Source organism: Netta rufina (genome assembly GCF_964035555.1).
Source record: "Netta rufina genome assembly, chromosome: 3".
Taxonomy (NCBI): domain Eukaryota; kingdom Metazoa; phylum Chordata; class Aves; order Anseriformes; family Anatidae; genus Netta; species Netta rufina.
This window is the reverse complement of record NC_140125.1, coordinates 3,791,336-3,810,188: the sequence shown is the minus strand read 5'-3', so window position 1 is coordinate 3,810,188 and position 18,853 is coordinate 3,791,336. Positions and strand designations below refer to the sequence as shown.

General features: G+C 45.8%; 1 protein-coding gene across 2 annotated transcripts in view; it reads right to left on the bottom strand.

The window, feature by feature from the left end:
• Positions 1-18,588, bottom strand: part of SPTBN1 (spectrin beta, non-erythrocytic 1) — a 135,353-nt gene extending 116,765 nt beyond the window's left edge. Inside the window, exon 1 of one of the 2 annotated variants that reach the window (XM_084285089.1) lies at positions 18,332-18,588. The gene's annotated coding sequence lies outside the window, so the exon portion shown is untranslated. Of the gene's footprint in view, positions 1-18,031; positions 18,146-18,331 lie in introns of those variants that run through there. The other variant, XM_084285088.1, reaches the window with a different exon arrangement.
• Between the last annotated feature and the right edge of the window lie 265 nt (positions 18,589-18,853).

Sequence of the window (18,853 nt, the reverse complement as noted above, 5' to 3'; positions counted from 1 at the left end):
GGCAATGGGCTACAGATTTGTGGAACTGGTTACTTGCATTTTTATTTTACCTGTTACTGTAAAACCTTTCTGTACTGATGTTTTGCTACTGAGTGCTAAAAAACTCAGTGCCCAGAGACAGACACACATGCCCACACGCTCTCTAAACTGGCAAGAATGCACAGAACAGCACCTGGGGATAGACAGTGGTAACTGCACAGCTACTGCAGAGACACAGGAGCTGAAACAACAATTCAATTAACTATTTTGCCTGATGAGTTAAACATTAGCCTCATCATCATTCATCAACAGAAGTAGCAAAAAAGCAATGCTTTTATCCTCTACAGCAACCGTTTCTGTAATTCTCCATATGCCTCATTAGAGATGAAACAGTACCAGGATTCAAAACCAGAGTAACTTTCTCACCTGCAGCATAACTCTGAGAGCCTAATTTTTACAGGCATAAAATACCAACAGCTGCTATCACAATGAATTGGGTCTCAGATGTTCCAAGCCTAAGGCCAAACTGTCACCTCTCTCCTTACACTAACCTGAACAGTGCCAGTTACAGCAGCTACACTTTTAGCCCAGGGTTTTCAGACTCCTCACCCTTCTGAGGCTTTTTGAAGGCTCTCAGGCTCAGAGAAGACCAGCAGGGGGTTATTGTCTCTGCAAGACCAGGTAATAGCCACAAATATTTTAACCAAGAAAAAATTACTCCCATCCATGTTTGTCATGGCTTCCTTTCTGTCTCATACTGAAGGAACGTGGGAAAGCAGACGCACTTGAAGCCAGGCCATAAAACAATCCCAGGAAAAGATGAGCCCAAGGAGTACTAGGTGGTCACGGGGCTTCATGGGAATTCTCCGTACACCATCAACACTTCTAGGGTTTGGGGATTTTTCATTTACAATCAGGTTTTCATTCACACGTCCGTGTTGGCTGGCCCAGGCTGCACAATGCAGGGCAGCGCTGCTCCGCACAGAGCCGCAAGGCTGACAGCTGCAAGCCGCTGCTCCCTGCCTTCCAGCAGACAGAAAGCCATCCCAGCTCCCAGTGAGGAGCTGCACTGCCTGCCACAACCCTCCTCTCTGTCCTCTGGCTGACAAACATACGTGCAGGCACTTCTGCCTTTAGACAGCCATGAAACAATTAGGAGAAAAGAGGTCCTCAGTCAGTGAAAACTAGGGATGTGTTGTAAGTTCCTGTCAGAACTGCAGCTTGGGATTGCCTTATCCCTGGGCAGATTTTCTTTTGTAAAGAGAGCACAGCGCTCTGTCCTTCCTCCGACTTCAATCTACTGTTAATTTTATCAAGATGGCTCACGAGCAAGTTGGGGACAAGGCATCTACAGTTTACCCTACCGAGAACAGCCAGCCATAAGCCTAAAAGCCTCATCCCCTGGAAAAGTATCAGCATCCTTATTCACATATTTTTCACTTTTACTCACCTTTACCAAGCTGGTCTTGATTTTAAGCAATCTGAAACAGTTAACAGTGTTGCAGTCATAAAAAAATAAGTTACTTAGTGTAAAGGACACTGTTTCCACCTCTGAAACATACCTTTCCATTTGTCTGGCCACTCTGGGATCACTTCTGTTTAGGCTGCATTGAATAAAGCAGTATTTTACCAATATTTGTACTTCTAGAGAGCAAGGAAGGTGAGTTCAGAATGACTAAATGCCCTAGTGAAATACCCTTCGAAAGGACATTTCAAGGCAATCACACAGATTGCAGCAAGAAGTGGAGAGACGGACAAACTGCTTAGAAGCCAGGCCACGGTCAAGCAGGGCTGCAGTGCATGGTGTGCAGGAGCCCAGGAGGAGGCTTGGTTTTAAACACAGCGGTATTTCAGAGTATAATGGTCCTGCTCCTAAGCCTTTGCAAAGCAAGCCTAAAATTTATGGGTAGGCCTTTGATAACACAGCACATACACTTGCCCACTCAATTATTTAGACTGTTTTTCTCACTATAATTGAATCGCTGCTCAGGAAACAAGAAACAGGAGCTGATTCTAAAATAAGCCTCCCAAGATCTGATTCAGGTTGCTAAACAGCTCGTGTTCAACAACAAAAAGTGAACACCGAAGCCAAGGCCCCTTAACCTGTCTAGATACTTTTCGCTTTTTGTATTCCAAAAATCATCTAAAATATTCAGGCCAGTGCTGCAGCAGCTTGGGCAAATACTGACCACTACTTGCCTGTAGAGAACTTCACCCCCAACACTTTTTCAAAAAACATATAGAAATTAAGTCTATGAAGTCTACCTGAACAAAACTAGCTTAGACCAATGATGCTGAGGATGCCGAGCAGAGAACAGCAAAGCTCATACATCATGGCAGGCGTTAGGATCTGTGACCGACAGAACTAGATTTCATCAAATATTGATGGAAATGCATGACCTGCAAACAGGAACTATCCAAAGCTATTTGGCCAACTTCTTTCTCATGATAAATAAAATGTAGTGCACACAATAAAAATTTCTCTGGAACTTCTCTGGAAGGCCAGTCCTGTGGTTACAGCCTATGGGACTGTGCCCACATAACAATGCCAGTGTCCAGAACGTCTTCAGTACGTTACTGAGCTAAAAAAAGGCACTTAACTGCTCGCCCAAGTAAGCACTGAAATGGCAATAAAAGTTCGTATGTCGTATTTAGAATGGTTAATAGGACTCGAGTAAAGACATTATGAGGGGATCCAATGGTCTGCAGGTAGGTTCAGTCATACCTGCTGACACATTAGCTCTTCCTTCCAAAGACAAGCTACGAAATTCTACCTTGATTACTAAAGGAAGGATAATAAATTCCTTTCTGTATTCATTCATGTTTTAGCCAAGAAAGATACCTTTAGCATAAATGCAAGCAGAAGTATCAGATCTGAGAAATTTAATACAAATCCAATGGAAATAGACATGCTTAATTAATACTGGCTCCACTTGCATCAAGAGGTCATCCGGCCATCAGAAAAATCATTGGCTATTTCAGAGATCCTGAAAAGCAACCAGAGGTTCCTGTAAGTCAGGACCACCTCGCACAGGCTGGATATATGACCTGTCACGACATCCCCTCCACTCTAACCAGCAAAGTTTTGTTCCCTGCTGGTTCATTGTCTCAGTTTGATCAAGTCCATTTGGGTTTACAAGCTTTGGTTATGTGCTTTAGGTTCTTGTTCTGGAGAGCAAGTTTTGTGAGCATTTACTTGTGACCAGAGAAGTGCTGGCTGTTGCTGCTATGGGTGAGAGAACACAGGACCTTCCAGCACCTCCTAAAGGAGGCAACTCCAAAGCCTTCTTGCTGGGGCAAGGAGGGAGAGTGTCAGCACCCTGCATCACTGCGATTCCCCTGGGATGCAGCCAGACAAGCTGACGACGCAGAGATTTATCATGCCGTTTCACTTACTGCCAGCAGCCACTGTGACACCACATCGCCCCCTCCAAAATGGCATTTCTCCTGGGATAAATCTGGGACAAGCCCATTGGGACACACAAATAGTGTCAGAGACCAAACTCATTCTAACTGAAACAACGTGTGCCAGCAGCCTCCAGCCAGGGAGCAGCCACCTCCGTGCCCCCACAGCACAAGGTGATGGGGCAGGGCTGTTTGCTGCCCACTGGGAGCCAGGCAGTTTGCTACCCACTGGGGCACGATGCCGAGCCATGCTGCCACCAGCTGGCCCCTCTCTGCCTCAGTTTCCCATTTCCAGGTCAGGTCAGCAACACCTGGCACGCTGGCAAAGCCCACTGGGCAGCACGCGGTGAACACTGCCCGGCCGGCACGCCGTGGGGCTGTGGGGAAAGGTCCTGCTCCACTCTGCTCTCACAGGACTGCAGCCCTAAATGCCAAGCAACTGGGCTGACTATCAGAGTGGCTTCCAACACAGTGCAACTGGTTGAACGGCAGGTAGCTAGATAAAAAGATGATTGCCAGTCTTTTCCCTACACACTTTGGGTCCTGCACCTGGGGCACAACAACCCCAAGCAGCGCTACAGGCTGGGAGAGGAGTGGTTGGAGAGCTGCCTGGCAGAGAAGGACCTGGAAGTATTGGTTGATAGTCGGCTGAATATGAGCCAGCAGTGTGCTCAGGTGGCCAAGAAGGCCAACGGCATCCTGGCAGTGAAGCAGTGTGGCCAGCAGGGCTAGGGAAGTGATCATCCCCCTGTACTCGGCTCTGGTGAGGCCGTACCTCAAGTACTGTGTTCAGTTTTGGGCCCCTCGCTACAAGAAGGACATCGAGGTGCTTGAGAGAGTCCAGAGAAGGGCGACGAAGCTGGTGAGGGGCCTGGAGAACAAGTCCTACGAGGAGCAGCTGAGGGAGCTGGGGTTGTTGGAGAACAAACAGCTTGGAAAAGAGGAGGCTCAGGAGTGACCTTATCATACTCTACGGGTACCTTAAAGGAGGCTGCAGAGAGGTGGGGGTTGGTCTGTTCTCTCACATGCCTGGTGACAGGACGAGGGGGAATGGGCTAAAGTTGCACCAGGGGAGGTTTAGGTTGGATGTTAGGAAGAACTTCTTTACTGAGAGGGTTGTGAGGCATGGGAATGGGCTGCCCAGGGAAGTGGTGGAGTCCCCATCCCTGGAGGTCTTTAAGAGACGTTTAGATGTAGAGCTCAGTGATATGGTTTAGTGGAGGACTGTTAGTGTTAGGTCAGAGGTTGGACCTGATGATCTTGAGGTCTCTTCCAACCTAGACAATTCTGTGATAAAAGCCAAGCTAGAAAATGGAACGGAAAAAGGATTTCTCTTCATTTGGAACTTCAAAAGCAATTGGAACAGTCCTCTCCTCACTCACCTACACCAAAAGGATTATATGGGTGAAGTAGATTTTCTTGTACAGCAGATGACAATTCAACCATTCATTTTGACTAGAAGATGTTTGTTGAAAGCCTTTCTTGACTCCATTTCCGTGACGAAAGGTATGCATTGTTTGGTTCCCTTCCTTGCCTCATAGTATCATTAAGATGATATGCAAGCCATAAGACATTTTCCCCCCATTAAATACACAATGGTCTTTTCTGGTTGTTCCTTCTGTGCTTTCTCCTAGAGGAAATTCTCTTCTCCGATACATCTCTTGTTGACAGCAAGTTTAAGGAAGTTATTTTGCTGAAATGGTATTTTTATTACTAAATTTTACATTAGTTAATGCCCAGCAACACGGTAGAAGAAAAACTAAGCACCTTTCATTGGTACATTCTGAGGATGTCAGCACTCGCTGCACACATTGTTATTTGCCAAGCCCTTGATCTTCCTACCAAGCACAATCATTCAGATTGCACCCACTCTTGTCAGCGGCCTCCCAAAAGGCAATTAGTGGTTTGCTGCAATATTCAGTCCTCCTGCCATAACCAGCCAGTGATGAACCCACAGGCCCTAGTGAGGAAAGGCAGGGCTTACACTCCCTGACACCCAACCAGCACCCTGTACAGCGTACGCCGCTGCTAGGCACCCATTCGCACCCTAACTGCGCTCAGATTCTTGTCCTGATGAAGTTCTGTGAATGAGTATTTTTTTATTTTTTTTTAATTCATCCTTTTCTCTCACATTTCTTCTGGTCCATTATTTCCCCCTATTTGACTTTAGATGGTCTTCACTTTCTCTTGAGCCATTTTCTGCTTCTTGCTTTCTCCCACCCACTTGTACTTTCTGTTCAACAATAACAACAGATTAGACTTGAAGAAACAGGGGTGAAGAAGCCTTGGTGCAACTCCTACATAGCTCCAGCCTTGGGAGTGAACCTTTGACATGCTGAGTATTTAGCTTTTCTGGCAATACTAATGAAATGTTTTCTCTATTAACAGCTACTTCAAGTGTTGCAGAGAAGGGCTGATGTTTAAATATTGTAATTGTGATAGCAACTGCAAAGGGAATTCCCTATTTTAAGCAATATGCTGACTTTACAGATGACTTACAATAATGGGACCATAACAGAGTGAGAGGCAATCACAGAAGACACTATGACACGGTCAGTTTTGTGCACAGGGCTTACCCTTCCCAGGTCATTTTGCATTCTGCATGGAGCTGGGGAGATTTATCATAGTCTCCAGCAGAAACCACCATGCAGCAAAGCATAAAATTAGTAACTACACCAGCTTCTCAACAGATCCAGCTGCTAGAACTGACCAGGTGTTACCTCAGGCTACAGCTAAAAAGAGGGCTTGGAGGCAGGCACATGCTGCAGTGTGACTAACTGGGACAACAGCGCCTTTCTTCCTCATGCCTTAGCAGTCCTTGAAATTAAAAAAACAAAACAAACAAACAAACAAAACAACAACAACAACAAACAAACAATGACAACCACCCACAGCTAAAATTAACTATAGGCTTGTATAAAAAACCCCTCAGCCACATTTCTGGTTTATCTTTTTGTTTGGTTTGGGGTTTTTGGAGGTTTCTTTTAGGCTGGTTGGTTTCTTTCTGCTACGATACTCAGATTACAAAGCTTCCTCCCCCTTTTTGTTGACATTTTACAGACAGCCTGTAGTCTACATTCTGAAACCAGTAACTCAGGAAGAAGCCAGAAAAGTTTTTTGCTTGTGTGTGTTTCCCCACCCACCTCCTGCAAAAGACACAACTTTAACAAAATGCTGTCAAACACGATGCTAAAACTAATTATCCTATTGACCATTCAGATCAATCCCATTGTATTCCTGGAGCTTCCAGTAAGGGTAGTTGCATGGCTATCAGACTGTCAGCATCAGCAACTCACGGTCAGTCCACAGAGGGAAATATCTCAGCACTGACAGGCCAAGGGAAACTCTTCATTTCTGAAGAATTCAAACAGACCTGGGTCCACTAGCAACTATCTTGTAACCAGCGCTAGCCATCCTAACAGGAAAGCCACACCATTTCCCCAAACAAGTTGCTTCTGGAAATTGGCTCAGAAGTCCTTACAAATGCCCGTAGAATGACCAAGTGGGCTCTGCCTGCTGCAGTGTCAGCACCACAGAAGAAGGACAGACTGTTAACACAATTATTTCACAGTGTTATTATTAAGAAGAGGCCACAAGTTTAGACTGTGTTTTAGCCTCTAAGATCACACCTTTTGAAAGCAGTATTAGAAGCAGAGCATTTTTCAGCTGTAAGAGTTAACAGCAGCTACTTTGAACACCAATTCCTGCCAAGGAGGAGTTCAGGCGCTTTCTTCTGCTGAGCCCCCCCATTTGTGTGGCTCAAAACACCACAACATGCAACTGGAACTCCAGTCAAAGCACTGGAGCCTCCCAAACCCAGCATGTGCCCCGATTCAGAAACCACCACCCCAGGAACAGGGCAATGTCTCTGGCAGGTCACAGGCAAATCTCCTGAAGGCGACGATTCTGACCACTCACCTCGCAGAGCAATGGCCCAGCATTTACCAAGTGATTCTAGGAGTAACTTCTTCAGGTGCAATATTCAAGCGCCATGCCTCAGCATAAAGAACGCTGGCATCTAGAAGCAAAAGGCAGCAGGTATCCAGCCTCTGTTTTTTAATACACACTAAAGTTGACTGAGGAAATCTACGCTGCCCAAAGAACTAAAGTGAACAGTGCATTTTTTCGTGGCACTTGCATCTGAAAGCGTTAAGAACACGGTCACTTCAGTTTCAGCATGCACCCCGGCACCCCTCAGCACTTCCCAAAGGTGCTCTGTGCTACTGTGCTCTTCAGCTTGAATGCACGAAAAAGTCCAGCGCTCTGAAGAGAAATGCCAGCGTTCTCCAGGCTGTAGTTAACGAACACCGAAAACAAGATGGGCAGATTTTTAAAAGGAACGAGAATTTCTTGTTCCTAATAATAAAAATGGGAAACTTTTTTGTAATTTTATCAACATACTCAAGGGAAGAAACAACATGCAAAACATTTCTGTCTTCTACTATACACTAAGGTCAATTTAGAGAAAAAAACCTGCCAAGCCAGGCCCATGGACACAAGCTGCAGGGAGAAACACACAAGAACTACACCTAGTACCAACACGCACGTTCCCTCAAGACCTATTAAGTTTATACTGTTAGTGCTTCAGACCAGCGTGTGAACCACTGGGAGGCACAAAGGAAATTCAAAATGTGGCTTGTTATTATAGTAATAAGTGCATAATAATTATTTATACAAATTATACATGTAAGCATAATCGTAGTTTCAGGACAGTTAACCCAAGGGTGAATCGCCCATCTATATAATCCCTTAATAACATGCTTGGAATGCAATTTGGTAATTCCCCTCTGATAAAGCAGTCATGCTGCCTGCATAGTGACCATTTTTCAGCATTAATTACCATCAAGAACTTGAGTCTTTTAAAACAGCAATGTTTTTGATCAATCCTCAGAAAAGAGCATTACAAACACAAAGCTATGTTTTTCTTGTTTTATGTATTTGTATGCCCTCCTAGCCCTTGTTAGAGCATAAAGTGATAGTGGAGCTACTAAAAATTGGAAAGGAGATGTACTTGTATCAGATATGCCTAAAACTTTTAATGGTATGAATGCTATAGGTGCCCATCTATTAGAATGCATAAATTAATTTTGGGCCCAATGCTCTTCTATGCCTCTTTGGCGTCCTGCCACAGCTTATGACAAGCTTAAACGTTAAAAATGACAACAGCCATGCTGCAGTGAAAGGCCCCCTGAACCAGGGGAACATGCTGCTCTGCAAACTGCCCCTAAAGTGACATGGAGGGCTGCTGCCCCACGCCAGGAATGCGAGGAGCTCTGTGACTCTGTGCACTCTCGCAGCTCGCTGTGCCACAGCGATTCCAAGTGATTCACATTATTTTCTGCCTGTCGGCAACAGCTGTAGAAACATCTCTAAAATGGCTGGCGTGCCCTCCGCCAACTCAGTGCTCCTCCTATCGCTGGTATGGCCATGTGGCCCTCACCTGTCAGCTCTCCTTCAGCAACCCCATCATTAGGACTCCGCAGCGTTCCACTTGTTTAGAAGATGATCCCAGTTAAAGCAATCGCACTTCTGGTTTACCTCAGCCTATCACCAATAAATACCTAAACAACATCTCCAGATCCTGCTATACCCCTACAGATTATCTAAATGCTGATCTTTGTTACACACACTCCAACAGCATAATCTCACTCAGCATTTACTACCCAACTAGGATTACTTAGACCAGAAACACAGATAAGAGCTGTGTGTTCCTGTCACTCACACCTGACCAGAAAGAGGGTATCATCAGCCCTGACTCCTGGAGTTATTTACTGACACTTTGGTATGTTTTCATGCTTCTGACAATCCTTGTATTTCTAATGTGGTTCAGAAATTGAAATGAGCAATGTATCATGATCCCAGACATGTTCCTCTGCATATTTTATATGAAGATGATTTAAAACCTTGAGCTATAGACTGTGACGATGTAAATCAGCACAGCTTTACATGCTGGGATGGAGCTATGTAACTTGGCACAACTGAGGATCCAAATCCCTCGTTTTTAAGCACAACAGAGAAAGAAAAATCAAAGTATTACAAAAAGAACATCGGAGGTCTCTTGTCACCATGCAAAATGAAGAATGCAGGTTTCATTACTGATCTGGCAGAGACTAACTTACCTGCAGTTACTTTACTACATGTCTGGGTCATAGATATTTATATCATTGTGATATGCATGTATCTTTAATTTACCATGAAGTCATCTTATTTGTGTTTGTCTAGCTTACAACAGAAATAGATCTCTAAAAATAACTTTCTTCCATCATCTTTCTGGTCTCCATGGCAGTTGAATGTATTATTACCCATTTTTCACATCTCTTATTTAAATCATGCAATTTCTGTAAATTTTTATGCCTGCTAATATGTAGAAATAATGAAAAGATATAAATGATTGAAAAGAAATCTCAGTGAAGCTCAAAATGGATATATATATATTTATTTATTTTTTTAACTTTATTTACCTTTTTCACTTGCATTTTATGCAAGCATCACTCCTTGGAGCCAGATCCTGACCAGCAATAAAGCTACTTTACACACTCCAGTGATGCAAAGCTTTAAAGCTGGCTTACACGGCCAGCTGGGGTCAGGGAACCCCCTCATGGTGCAAAGCAGTGCATCTGGTACTCCCCATCCTCCCCCAAAACAACCCTTGGAGCATATCCTGTGCCCCACCTTGCCACGAGCCAGGATGGCAGCCTTCCTTTTCCAACACACTGCAAACCAGCACAACTTAGGCAGCCTTGCAGCTGCTGCTACACAAAGGAAGCCCCCAACCCTCAGAAGCCCAAGGGCTGCTCTGCTCTGAGCACAGGCCATGCCAGCCTAGTACCTGGGGCCAGAGATTTCAGCTGCGGTACAGACATGAAGGCAGTCACATCTTGTGGTCTTCAAAAGCTAAACTGATCCCAGGCTTCCAGGGCAGATCAAAGGCTGCCGGGTGTTTTTCCACAAATGAGGTAATCCCTTTGCCTTTTTAAAAGCACAACACACGCTGCTTGTCCTAAAAACTGCACACACTGGAAGGTCACAGCTTACAGTAGTGCACACTTCCTTTTCTGAATCTCGTTATTCCCTAACATTTCCACTTTTGTTTTTCCTTTAATCGAGCTCCTTGCCCAGGTCCCTGCAGCAACGCACTCGCACATGCAGGGAACAGTTCTTTCAGTCCGTACTTCCCTACAGCAGATTCCCAGCGGGCTGAACACAACCACCTGCTGACTCAGTACATTACAGCCTTGCTCTGAATGACCAGCCCCGGCCCCCACACTTTCCTCATGTTATCCCATTTAGAAGCTAACTCACTCTCTTCCCGTAAGAAACTAATTTAGGCATCGTAGGTTTTAACTTTAAATGGCTTATGCCAACGACTAAAGCCACACGATCAGATTCTTCCGTCGACAAATTTGACAAATGGATATAAGTCAAATTTGCTTATTTTTGCCCTTAAACAAAACCATATACGGTCTGCAGTGGTAAACCACCACTTTTAATATCCAAATTCTGATTGCTTGCACACTTCATCTTGTACCAAAACCCCGTTACCGACAGCCAGCTGAGGCATGTCTGAGGCCACTGCACTGATCTCTTGCTGCCTTCACACTTCCAGACAGCTCAAGACTAACTTGAAGCTGCTGCTGCTAAGCTCAACTAGACACAAACTGCTCTCCTTTCTCATTTGGGTAACAGCTGAGTCCCTAAGCTGTGACTGAGGGGTTTGGGCTTCACTTCTACAGTTTTAATACAGCTTTTTCGTTCGTACCTGTATTCCTAGCCTGCCTTTGGTTAAAGGCTTGCGAAGGACCACAATGGCCCTAAGACGCAAACAGAACATATATAACAAAAAAAATCCCCCCAAACCCTCAGTCTATAATCCATTTTTAGGAAAGAATTTGTGCTAAAATGAGGTAAGTGATAACTTTCCAGATCTCCTGTTATCCAGAGTACTATTTTAAGGAGAGTGTGACTGCATTCGCGCTTGTCGCATAGTCCTGCTTCCAATCTCCTGGCAGATCCCCAGCACATTCTGGCATTTAATGCACAGCACTTGTTGGGATGCAGGCCCACTTATCTCCCAGACACATTGACTAAGACTTTCCCACATAAAGTGGCCCACCCTTTACTAGCAAGAGGTCACTCAGTACAATCAGCCTTCAAATGAGAAAAACAATCAGGAAAAGCTTCTGTGATGCCAAAAACGTAGAAGGGAGTAAAATACAACAGGCTCCGTTGTTTGTTTTTATCAAAACTTAGGAGGCTGCAAGACAGATTTTCAACTGGTGCAAACCAGTCAACCAAAGTCAACCAGAATTATTATTTTTTTAAAACAGATTTAGGATCTGGCCTCCTAAAGACATTCAAAATTGCAATAGAAATAGTTACTTATTCTATAAGTAACATTTACAGTTATTTATTTATTCTCATTACATACAGACTCTACAGAATTTTTGAACGAGGAATACATGTACATGTTTTCTTAAGGGAAACTGCAGTGTGGTAGTTCAAAACCTTTTTTTCCCGAGGAATCATCTCTCAGTCGGGCTGAACAAATGACCATTGAAATCTCAAGAGGTGTGGAACCTCTTTGAAAATTCAGGCTTCCTCCTGCTGAACAACGGGCACCCCAAACTAACGCATGCTGCCAAGCTCCCTTGCTTTCCCATTTTGTGTAACTGAAGTGGCAGAGTGGGAAATAAAATCCCTAGCGTTCCTGACTTCCTTGCTGGTACCCTGCACACCACAGGGTTAAACAAAGGGTGCTCTACTGGCTGATCCTCCTGGATCAGAACACTCACTGACTTCCATAGGCAGATTTAGGCCCAAGGCACCTTTCCAAAATCACAGAAGCCAGTAATTTGGTAGTAAGAGGGAAAAACTGCTTTCTCCAAGCACAGACTAGAATGATTAGCTCCATGCTGCATCCCAGTGTTGCTATAGATGTATATGCCATTAGCATCCTGGAGCCATGAGCTACCCACCAGTGCAAAGCTTTCTGTCTGCAGAGGCTGGCTACAGATCACCCTTAAACACTTTAATTAAATATTTGTTTACTAAGAGAAAAGTCAGTGAAGGCCCTTGGGAAGAAAATCTTATAATTAGTTTAGACAGAATTCAACATTTCCAAACTCAGATGCCCAAACTAAAACCTGTAGGTGTTAAAATAAACTTATCTCCACTAGGATAATTTAGATATAGCAGGCAGCACTCTTTCTCTTCTAAGCTAAAAACTAGAGGAGCTACTTGCTGGAGCATTTGTGGTATCTAGGGGCTAAACAAAATTCATTTCATGAGTGGAAAAAATAAGCATTTGGTCATATTGCACAGAACTGAATTATCTGTTCTGCGTTACTACAGTAACCACAAATGAGCTTCATTGTAAAGCAGGCTCCAGACCTTCCCAGCTAGCCAACACTTCCAGCACCGTACGCCACAACATACACGCAGCTTTCTTGCTCTTTCTTACAGACACAAGGCTCCCTTTCATCATGTCACAGGAAGAACCAAAAGCAGGTCACTCCATGCCATTCTATAATAAATCAGCCAACAGAAAGACAAAATTAATTCAGGATCAGAGAGCAGTAACTTACAATAGCCAAAAAAGCAAGCAGATCCGAATCACTGCTTGACAGCAAGAAGTCTCCACAGCACCTTGTAGAAGACCTTGACCATGTACTTGGGACCAGAAGACTACAGGGAGCTGAATCCCACAGTGGAGATGAAAGCCCTCCCAGAGGTGCCAGTTGGTCTGGCCTGGGAGAAATGTCTGCCCAATATCAAGTTCAGCAGTCAGTGTAACCTTACAGCGCCAGGCTGCCACAGGGAGCCGCCGCGTCCCCTCTGAGCACCTCGCAGCAGCTCACTGCCACCAGCGCCTCCGAGCAAGTGCAAAGCTGAAAATGACGCCCTGCAAAGCCCCGGGCTGGGGCGGGGAGGGATGGGATGCGAGCTTTCCTGACCTTCGCAGGCATTCACCCCGAGTCCTGGATCACAAGGTGCCAGCGTGGCCATCATCTTAACATAAAGTTGCGTTTTAAGAAAGCTGAATGAGAACTTTCAAAGCCAGAATTAAAGAGTCTAATTCATAGGGAGTAAGGCTAGGCAGGATCACAGCCATTCAGCTACTTTCTGTAGTGGAACTGAACACACGAAGCATGAACACCTCATTTATTAAGTTGGCTACTTCCAATAGATTAACCTGTGTGTTATCCAATCATGTGGGCAATGAAGCAGTAAATAAAAATTCGTTTTGTTTGCAGTAGGTCTGCATATCTTCATCTCTGATTACATCTTCCATCATATGATGACAGCCAAATTAAATCTTTTTAAATACATATGCAACTACAAATCTTCACAATCTATCACTATATCCCATACAGCCCCTCCTATAGCCCATTTGCAGAGCCCACCCCTGACTGAAGCAGTCTCAGGGATGGCTCCACCCTCTCACAACCATGCTGAGTCATGATTCATAAAACCAAACCTGGTGGCTACTCTCACCATGTAACGGAGCTGTCGGTCAATTCCTATTCCTTCTTCTTTTTTTTTTTTTTCCCCCATTTTAAACAAGAACGAACAAACAGATCATGACACTTTGAAAATTCTTTTTTGCACGTCTTATTCAATGGCAAGTCCACAGCCTCTGCAATTACTTGCAAAAGCATTCCTGTTTCATATTGTTAGACATATAGTAGCTCCAAGCAGTATGACTTTACCAGAGCAGAAATGTTTTCTTGTTATGTACAGCTGTGGATATGTGAGCAAGAACAGGAGACTCAATCCAAGAACATCTCTGAATACATTTCACAGATGATAGGCCAATTGCTCAGCAGGTGTAGCTTCAGGATCTGGCCACTTCTTCCAAAGAAACGAACAGCATATGTTTTGAACTCCAGTAAAGAGAAAAGCTACTTAATTTGGAACATTTACCTGTGAACAGATTCAGAGCTGTATATTTTTAGATCTCTGAGCAGAGTATTAATGACACACCTCTCCTGTTCCAACGGCATGACTGGTATGGCCTGCTCGTCTATTCGTAGTCTCTAACAGGTGTGTGTTAGCATCTGTTGGCACAAGATTTTCATGCTGAGCGTCTCTTCTGTTTGGTTCTTGCTGCCCTCTTCATGTAAGAAGGTTGCTGAATAAATCAAACTGACATACCATTTCTTTTTGAAGTTCTAATGCTTAGCACATTCAAAAAATTGTGAAATAAAAATGACTGCACAACAGCATAACACGTTTCTCTAGTGGAAGCTGTGACATGTCAAAGAGATTCTTGATGCGTCTAAAAAATACCCTGCTTGAAAGAAATATGTGTACAAAAATATAAAGAGAAAAGCAAGAAAAAAGCAGAAAAGCATGAAAAACTAAGAACATCCTCAAGTTTTCATTGTTCAACATGAAAACATTATTTCAGAGAAGAGGCAAAGAATGATGCTGAAAAACAATAGTTCCAGATACTCCTCAACCTTAATCTGTCCTTGGCCACACAAAGATGTTTCCATTCCTGAGCACAAAGATTAGAGATGGGTGTTTATCTTTTCTTAATGACATATATTTTTACTGCAAGTAGAAATAATGCTTGCAGATGCAAACTTACTCTCCCTTGCCATCTTTCTGAACTATAAAATCTGTTTTGAACTCAACCATCAAGCAAAGTTCTTCCCATGCAAAGCTAAGCTTTTTAATGAAAAATGGACAGTAAGAACTGTATCAGGAATTAAACAATAGATGAAAAAGAAATAAAGCTGGACATCCTAGGAAAAAAAGCTGACTGCTTAAATAAACAGATTAATCTGTATCACTCTGTTAAAACTGTTAAATAAGATGAGATCTACTAAGCATAAATAAAAAGCCTTCCATGCAGCATCTCTGTAACCCTCTTTTCATTAGAGAAAGGCAAAGCCTTGAAAGGTCCAGCTGTAGTTGCTGCAACATTGTACTCACGTTCATTAGAAAAACAAATTCACAACTGATCATTTTAAGAGTAATAATAAAAATCTGACAAATGAAAACCACATGTGAAAAAAAAAAAAAAAAAAAAAAACAGCACTGGGGAAATCAGCCTTCAACGCAGTCTCCTTGCAGAACACTGATTATACCTCGGTGCCATTTGATGGTACACACGTTTCAGCTCCAACACTTGGTTCACCAGGCAAGTGTTACTTGGTGATAACAATCAGACATGAGATGATTTCTAAGTTGTAAACACACAAGAAAGCCAGAGAGGATGACTAGATTTTCATGTTTTATATCTCTGGGCTAGATTCCCTCTGGTTTGACTTGGGCAAGTTGCCATGAGCTCATGCAGAGGTAAGGGACCAGTGTACTGGCAAACACCCCAGCTCCATCAGTTGGGAACGGGAGCAAGCCCACAGCACTAGCTCGTGTTTCAGAAAAGCCCTATATGGCTCTGCACAGCTTCAGTCATGGAGCACCAGCCTGCTCTCATCCCAAGTTTCCACTGCATGGTGTGCATCACACACCACAGAAATTGACTTTCGTTGCTCTATTTCACAGCCTCTTCATTTAACTGACAGTCAAAAAGATCCAAGGTGCTGCTGCTGGCTCCTCACGCTGGTTCAGGCCATGCAGCTCCTACAGCCAGCACACGGCGGTTTACAAAGGTTTTCCTAGAGATGTGAAAGAGCGAGCAGGAGGCCTCTGGTCAGAGATGCTAGCCTGGATTTGGAGCTGACTCATGGGTAATGGGCAACGATAAACTATTGTATTGGTTTTTAACGTGTGCCCACATCAGATGACTAAGGAATTTTGGTACCTATAGAGATTAACTGTCTAGATACCCTTTGCAATGAGCCTTAGACATCTGCATAAATAGGCCTCCTCATCTGCGTTCCACAAAATATGCCCCTGCACTCCTCACAAGTGAAATGCATTGCTTATTTTACAAGTAATCCAACTATAAATATTAAATGCTGTAACTGATGCACATTAAAAATAAATCCATCCAATAAAGGAGGTTTAACTGATTAAATTTTATATACATTGAAGGAAAAACAAAACATCTTTTATGAAATGGCTTGGTTCGCCTACATAAAAGGGCTGTCCGAAAGATGGAGAGCAGCATTCAGGTCTCCATACATGTAGCATGAGTGCTTTGCCCCCTGTCTGCTCCACTTGTGTGCAGGCAGAGTTCGGTAACACACAATAATTCCCAGAGCTGTAGGATTCATGCCACGACAGGGATGAAACAGCATCTGTAAAGCTTTTTGCCACAAAACTGCTGCAAGCTCCTATTTCACACAAAAATGCTGCATTCTGCTTTTTTTTTTTTTTTTTTAAGTCATTTACCGCACTTAACCTGCATTACAGAAAAATGCAGAAGGGGCTACTCTCCTAAAACCTGCCCTCTTTTTTCGTACCAAGCTTATGCTACTGCATGAAGCAACAAAACATTCCCTACCCATTTTATTTGTTCAGCGCTGGTTGTGTCACGTCAGGCAGCCAGCGAGCCCACCCGCTCCCCAGAGCCCTACAGCCACTGCTAAGTCATGCAGGCATCACAACAGCCATTGCTGCTTCACCGAGAAAGGGCTTCGTGGAGAACATCCAACGGCAACGGGAAATAACCCTGCTTCAGGAATCGCACCTAGCTGCCATCACGCTCACCCTGGCTCGCTCTTTCTCCTGTGCCATTTTCACCTCCTCTCTCCCTCCAGAGGCTTCTGAGTACATGCAAGAAAAGGTTTTCTGCAATGGCCTGAGGAGTCACAGCCTCCCCTGACGTCTTCACACGGCTGATATCTCTCTGAATAAATTACCTGACACGACCGGCCTCTATAATCCTGCAGCTCGGGAGCATTGTTCCCCAAGACATCTTTCAGGACAATACATTCCCAGGGCTGAATGAGTAACAGTTATTTTTTTCTAAAGTAGCTACACAGTTCAGTAAGCAGGTTTCATAATATTTCTACCCTGTCAATAAGGGCCAAAGGCTGCACCGAATGCTCCAGATCTCGACCGTTTATGTTAATTCCCTCTTACAGCAATCTTGCTTCTGATATCGAGCATTCAAGCATTAGGTTTTATACCTAAGGATGATGGTGTGTAGGTACAGTCTAGAAATACAAGTCCTTACTCACCTTCTTTAAACACAAATGCCATTTTATAACTAAAAACATCAAAATTACAAATGGAATTGCTTACTCTGTTTTTGGCTCATGCACTTGGACAGTAGAAAAATCATTCTTGAAAGAGGGATAGCTAAATAAAAGGTCAGCCCCCCAGTGCCATGAGCAAGGATTTTTCAGAGCTGCTGCAGTCCCACACAATCGAGCAGAAGCCTGCCATATTTATTTATTTTTTTGTTAAAGCAGGCCTGTATCCATCACATTGCAACGGCTGTCCACAAAATAATGAAATCGGGGCCATGCATCATGCCCGTCGACTGTGCCCTCACTGGAGGATAAAAGCGCGGAAGGGTGCTGCATGCAGGGGATGGGGATGGGGATGGGGATGGGGATGGGGATGGGGATGGTCACAGCAGCTGAAGGTGAGCGGCACGGCGGGGGCATCGCCCCCACTCGCGCATACAAAGCCCCGCAGCCCTCCAGCCCCCGCCCCGCTGCCCTCCCGCCCGGGCCGGCGCCGGAGAGGAGCCGTGGGTGGGCGGGAGGTGGGAGAGGAGCCCTACCTCGGCGGAGAGGGGTCCCCCGGCCAGCCCAGCCCGGCAGCAGCAGCAGCGCTCCCGCGGCGCTCCCGCGGCTCTCCGCACCGCGGCGGGGCGTGCGGCTGCGCGGCAGCACCGGGGAGGGGAGGGAGGGAGGGAGGGAGGGGAGGAGACGGCAGGGGCGGCGGCCGCGGTCCCCGGGGAGAGGCCGGGGCCTCCGCAGGGCGGAGCGGCGGCGGAGGAGGAGGAGGAAGAGGAGGAGGAGGAGGAGGAGGAGGCCGGGGGGGGCTGAGACTGCGGCGGTGCTGCGGGAGCCGGCCCTACCTGTGCGCGCTGCCCGGGCGGCGGCGGCTTCTCCCCGCTGGCTGCAGCGGGCGGCGGCTCCCGCAGCCCCCGGCGCTGCTGCGCTGCGCTGCGCCCGGCCGCGGGGAGGGGCGAGCCCGGGGCGGGGCGGCCGCTGCCGGCAGCGGGGGCTGGCGGCGGTGCTGGTGCTGCTGGTGCTGGTGCTGCTGGTGCTGGTGGTCCCGCGGCCTCCCCGCGCCCAGCGCAGCCCCGGCCGCCTCCCCGCGGCCCCTCGGTGCGGTGCGGAGCGGCCCGGCCCTGCCCGCCTCCTGCCCCCGTGTGCTCGCTCCGCGCCCCTCCTCCCGTCACCTCCTCGCCCATCGCGCAGACAATGTTGGCTCGCCCCCAGCATCCATTTCCTCCGCTGCCGCTCCCCGCTGCTGTCAGCCCCGGGCAGCCCCCGGCCCGGTGTGCACCTCAGGCCCCAGCCCGAGCCGGCAGCACACCGCGCCCCTTCCCTTCCCTTCCCTTCCCTTCCCTTCCCTTCCCTTCCCTTCCCTTCCC